The sequence below is a fragment of the Brachyhypopomus gauderio genome, unplaced genomic scaffold (genome assembly GCF_052324685.1).
Source record: "Brachyhypopomus gauderio isolate BG-103 unplaced genomic scaffold, BGAUD_0.2 sc96, whole genome shotgun sequence".
NCBI classification, from domain to species: domain Eukaryota; kingdom Metazoa; phylum Chordata; class Actinopteri; order Gymnotiformes; family Hypopomidae; genus Brachyhypopomus; species Brachyhypopomus gauderio.
In genome coordinates this window covers 123,089-129,377 of record NW_027506917.1, presented here as the reverse complement: position 1 = coordinate 129,377, position 6,289 = coordinate 123,089, and the positions used below count along the sequence as shown (strand labels likewise).

General features: G+C 39.8%; 1 long non-coding RNA gene across 1 annotated transcript; it reads left to right on the top strand.

Annotated features, from left to right (window-relative positions):
• Positions 1–3,896: 3,896 nt before the first annotated feature.
• LOC143496538 (uncharacterized) lies at positions 3,897–4,424 on the top strand. Its single transcript, XR_013125632.1, has 2 exons — positions 3,897–4,075; positions 4,294–4,424. It is a non-coding gene; the product is annotated as an uncharacterized LOC143496538 (long non-coding RNA).
• Positions 4,425–6,289: the final 1,865 nt, after the last annotated feature.

The following is a 6,289-nucleotide window of genomic DNA, read 5'->3' as shown; positions in this document are numbered from 1 at the left end:
GTTCAGACATTAGATTTTTACATTGGCATATCTAAAGTATGTAACTGTAGTAATGGCTGTAGGAGATTTCTGTTGATTGTTCCATCTCTATTGATGTCTGTTCTCATTTTAGTTCTTGTGCAGTCAATGGCAATAGAAAATGGCAGTTTGTTTGGGCGCTGGACTTTTAAAAGAAACATTTCTAAACACTGGGTCTATACTTGAACATAACCAAGGAAATAACCTGTAACACACTGAGAGACAGATGAACTGATATACTGGTAGACGTACATTGTAATGGAACAGGCTTTTAAACTTAAAAATGTGTGTGCCTATAGTTACACACTGGAATAAAAACACAAGTTGAACAACCACTTAAATATAAATGTTATCTCTAGGCTAGGGGCATAAACGTGATTTGAGCTCAACGTATTGCTTTTAACCATAATTGGTTAATCTGACTGTCATTCAGGAAACTGGCCAATGACAACTGTTCGCGCCTCTCAGGTCATGTTTGAACATTTCAGTGAGTGTGCTGACGGTCAGCCTACGAGCTGTGGTGGCTAGCTAGCTACCTGGATTATTTTACATCTACCTGCCAAATTATTATTTTGAGCGGATTATCGTTGGATGATTCAACAAAATAAGATGGAAACGGGGCACAGAGGAAGAAAATTTAAGTGAAGCATTATTGGTGACATCAGGTAAGAAAACGTCCTTACTTTATGTAAGCCAACGTTAGCTAGTTAACTAGCTAGTTAGCCCAGTTTAAAAACACATTTCACGTGAATGTTTCATTTGATAAAGATCGCAACACAGCCCAGAGCAGGAGCGCAACACAGCCCAGAGCAGGAGCGCAACACAACTCAGAGCAGGAGCATCACAGCCTAGCTCACAGTACAAATCAATCCGGCCATTATGCACTGAAGAAAGAAAGGGTGAAGGAGACCAGGTATGGTTTGTGTAAAAAATTAAAACACCATTATTGGGATCATTGTGAAGATTTTGTCCATTGCATTTTTACCCTTAGGGAATAAATATGCTTTTCTCATATGTTAAATATGTAAAGCAAAAAAATTATATGCACCAAGTTTGGCCTACATTTTGTTTACTGTACAGAGCTAGAGCGCAACACAGCCCAGAGCAGGAGCGCAACACAGCCCAGAGCAGGAGCGCAACACAGCCCAGAGCAGGAGCGCAACACAGCCCAGAGCAGGAGCGCAACACAGCCCAGAGCAGGAGCGCAACACAGCCCAGAGCAGGAGCATCACAGCCCAGAGCAGGAGCATCACAGCCTAGCTCACAGTACAAATCAATCTGGCCATTATGTTGAGGTGAGTGACTCTCCCTGCTGCACCACTACACTGGATCTTCAGGATCTGCCACCTCCTGAATCCCTCTTCACTGTTTATGTGTTTTCCAAGATTAAGTGCTATCATTGTCATGATTCAACATAACACAGAAGTGTGATCCCTTTTTGAAATGGCTTTGCTATATATTTGTACTATAATATTTGTAATGTTATTGGCACAAAATTAACAGCAGCTAACTTTGGATTTTGTCTGCAACTTTTTAACAGGCAGACTTCAGCTTTTCACTTCTGAGAGGCCAATGACCAGATCCTGCAGATTTCTTCTCTGCAACATACGGAGAATACAACCCTTTCTTTCACAGGAAGCTACCCAGGTGCTTTTACAGTCTCTCATCATCTCAAAGCTGGACTACTGCAACTGCTTACTTACGGATCTTTCTCTATGGGTCATCAGACCTCTACAAACTGATCCAGAATGCAGCTGCATGACTGGTCTTCAATCTCCCCAAGTTCACATGTCACTCCAGTGCTGCATTCTCTTTACTGCCTTCCAGTAGCTGCATACATCAGATCTAAAACCTCGATGCTTGCTTGCAAAGCCAAAAATGGACCAACCCCTCCCTACATGATGGCCATGGTCAAAGCCCCATCCAAACCTTGAGTACTTTGAACCTCAAGTACGGCTTGGCTTAAAACGCCATGCTTAAAGTCTCACGGAAAACAAACTTCAAGACCTGTCCTGGCTCCGAGATAGTGGAATGAGCTTCCATTGACTGTCCAGACTGCAGAGTCCTTAGCAGTCTTCAAATGACTGAAGACTCATCTGTAGAACAGACTAAATCTCTAGCACTTGTCATAGTTGTTTCCGTTGTATGATATAGTACCTATGTGAGTTTGCATTTCTTGTAGGTATCCATTTTAATTTCTGTAGTTTAGCAATATTCAGCCTATGTTTTTGTGTACTTCTAGGTATTTGCATTGATTTCTGTAGTTTAGTAGTATTCTGGTTCGAGGGTATCTTGAATTTTGACCTATCTATGTACTATTTAGAATTAATTCTGTGAACAGATGGCAAAGCACTTCGTAAGGCGCTCTGGATAAGAGTGTCTGCTAAATGTCCTACATGTAAATGAGAAGGAGTGTATCTTTCATGTCACATCAGTGTTATGTGTTTGTAGTTGTGTTCAGGCTACTGATATTGGTGATGGAGAAAGACACTGAGTACAGTCCTGGGGATTTAAATGATTAAAAGTGATGATAGAGGACATTGAGGTGCTCAACATTGGTATAATATACTTTTTCATTTGTATAAAATAACTTTGCAGTTTGCATTCCACATTTGAGTTTGTCCTGGAAGTCACGATGAATATGGACAGGAAAAATCTGTAAAATTACGGTACTTCTCTGCAGAACTTTTTGTGCTGTCACTTTATTGAAAGTGCTTAATTGTACTAATTCAGGGAAAAGTTGTAAAATAAAGGTATTTCTCTGCAAAACTATTAGTGCTGTCACTTTATTAAAAGTGCTAAATCATAATAATCCAGGAAAAATCTGTAAAATAACGGTATTTCTGCAGAATGTTTAATGAATTTTTCTGTAAATTTATTGTTTTTCCACTTAATTTAAATCAGGGTTTTTTACTTTAAAATTAAAGTTTTTGTTTGGCAGCCGCTGCTGCCAGTCGTTTACCGTTTTTTTACGATTTTTTTTTTAGTGTACTGTGCTCCGTTGGTAGTATTGCCAGTGAAATGATATGCCACTACTTGCTTCCACCGTGTTTGTGCTTCCAGCCAGCATAAAGACACAAGCATGCTACTCCTGTGTGACCTGGCAAAGTCACATCACCGTAGAGTTTGCCGGTAAGCATATGCAACTCCACACTTGGTGTGATTGCCATTTCATCCAAGGTCAACACACATTCCCGTTCAATCTCTGTCAACCCATCTACCTTCAGTTTAAGGAAATCAAACACCTCTGTCAGCACACCAGGCTCAAATCTAACGCATTGCATCCTTCTCTGTAGGGTTCTTATTCCTGGCAGGGGAAATTGCAGTTCCTGCAGGGTCTTGTAACCTGTCCCACCAGCAGTAAAGCCAATTTTCAACGCCTTCTTAATTGTCTCATTGCTCTATTTCATCCCTTTTGTGGTTAGTCTGCCTAATGCTTTCATTTGATCTTTTGAAAACGTTTTCTTAAGTTTTGTGTCCCTAACTTTCAGTGTCTCTTGAGAGTGGCATTTTCCTTCCTTATTTTTTGTAGTGCTGCCTTTGTTTTCCTCATGATTCTTTCTTGTCTCTTAAATTTATAAAGCTCTGATTGGCTGGCTTCTGGCTGATGGTTATGCTGACTGGCTGCTGGCTCACTGGGTTGTATTAGCTCTCCCTGTCTCTCCTCACTAGCCATGTTCTCTCTTTGTTCAATCTCACTTTCCCTTCTCTCTGTATCCTCATCCCTTATTTCCTCAGTTTTTGAAACTGCTGGATATAAAAGACATATACTATTTACTGTGATTACCTTTTAAATATTCTATCACTTAAAGAAATAATATAATTATTAGGAGTTCATACTTATTATACCTGGGTCACTTCTAACACTATAGCTATGATCAGCAGCTGTGGGCCCTGTCTTTACAGGTCCAGTGGTGCATCGTAGTGCAGGGGGCTTCCTCTTTCTGAGTGCGGGGCGATGCACAAAAATGGTGGGAACAGCATCTGCTCTCAGCCTGGTCTTGCCCTGTTTGGTTCTGATGAACTGCTCTGCCTCAAAATGTGCCTGCAGAGTGATGTGAGTTTACTCCTCACGTATGACAACTCAGTTTTGTCTACCCATATACATATCCCATAGTGGGTGAATACACAGTATTAGAGAACACTTACTGGATATGTATACACTCATTACACGTATAAAAAACAACCAAGGCTGTGCAACAAGTTCAAATTCATATCACATCAATACTCATAATAATCATTTTCTCCTGTCTTTTTCTCCTCTCTCTCTTTAAGCCAAAGAACCACAGGGGATTCAATGGAGCCTGCAACTAGATAGCACCCTCACCCTGCACCCGAGTCTGTCTGGAGTCTTTGATTTTTTTTGTTCACTATTCTGTATTTTAATAAATCAGGCATTAAGCTTTCCAATAGTGTGTTTATTGTGAAAAGTGCCAATGGAGTGTTTGATGATTACCTCAAATTTTTTTTTTGCTATTCTAATCTTTAGTGAGGGTAAAATTGCTCGTGGTGAGTTGAGCCAACCATTTTTTTCTCCTCTCAGTATCAGTGGGGAAACCATACATTTTTGCTCCTTTCTCGGATCGATTGGAGCATCCCCATGCAGCACAGGAAACCATGGTGGACACTACACTAACAACACGGAGGAAAGGACACACAAAAACTGCTTGACATGATATTCATATTTGAGATTATTAGAGATTTATTTCATGAATTCATTGCTGTAAATAAGTGTGTATTAAAAAGACAAGCTATATATAATTTATCAATGTATTTTAACATGTCATATACCGTCTGGATGTAAATGTAATGTGTTTTAATGTACCCTTTTAAAGCAGATTTCTGCACAATGAAGTCAAAGAATTTCCTTCTGTCGTATCTGAAAGTCAGAAAATGTACGTTAGTCATTTAGATTACTTGGGTCCCCAATACCACGGGATTACAGAAATCACCATGATTTAAAGATATGTTAATGTTGGAAAATTAATCTGATCTGAATTTCTCACCCCTTCCTGTCCCTCTAAATATATAAATGAAAGTAATATATAACAATTATAAAACAATCAAAGCATTAAACAGCAATGTGCTCTCACATTAGCCTAAATTTGCTCGCTATAAGGTCACAATCCTCAAATCGTGATTCTGTCTCTGGGTTTATACGCTCAGATTGAACTTCCTGGAACTATCAGAAGCCTCCGTGAATCACGTGACCATCAAGCTGCCCCCGACTTGCTCAGTACAGTAGTGACTCTCCAGTGGCTCACAAACTGTATCTGATGTCCGTGTGCATTGTGTCTTTACTCTTACACCAGATCCTGGGGAAACACACACACACACACAACATTGCTCACATAAAGCACCATAACACAGTCTGACTCCATTATCAGTGTGTGATGTTCATACATGCAGCTCTAATCCTGTATTTGGCTTGTTGAGGCAGCTCTAGTGACTGTGTTGTTTAAGTCAGTACATGGCCCTCCTCTATCTAGCCAATCAATGCACAGCATGAATACTACCTGGCCAATCACAGTTGTAAGAAGTGACTGATTATTCTCGCAGTGATTCTGGAGCTAAAAAGGTCTGAATTTTGTTAAACTCATATCCAGTATTTTTGTTCAGAAGCTCACCTTTTTAGATAACTTTAAAGCAGCTACATTGACATTGTAAAACAGTCAGTCAAACTCATTTTTGCGCCTTAATGTGACAGCTCTGCTTTTTTGGGGGATGTGTGGACACACAAATCCTATCTTGTCAAAGCAAATTTGAGTCACTTTTGTTTGTGCTCTAGATCAGATTTCTACCAGCCAACACGGGCTTGAAATCATTGAGCACAGTGTACAAAAGTGCACAGCCTGGAGTTTTGTGGTAGCTAAAAACGAATGAAACAAAGTATCCCATGATGATAAGGCCCAATGTGGAGATTACAATTGCGCATTGTAGTAGAAATAACGGTTAGATGCCACCACAAGCAAGGTGGCATCTAACCATGTGTTGCAGGTCACTGGGAGCTCATACCTTCAATCCCATTCCTTCTGAAGGGAGCACACAGCCAGCGCTTCCCTGCAACATGGTTGATGAAGGCCATTTGTACATTATATATAGCACTGGAAATTCATATATGTCTCGATGATGGTATGCCAAAAAGTATATTAACCTAAATATATTTAGGAAACAGAATAGTTCTATATTACATATATATATTTTAGTTCTACATTAACTGTTTAAACATTATTCCATTTTTTCCCTGTGCAAAATAAGATTTCGGTACCAC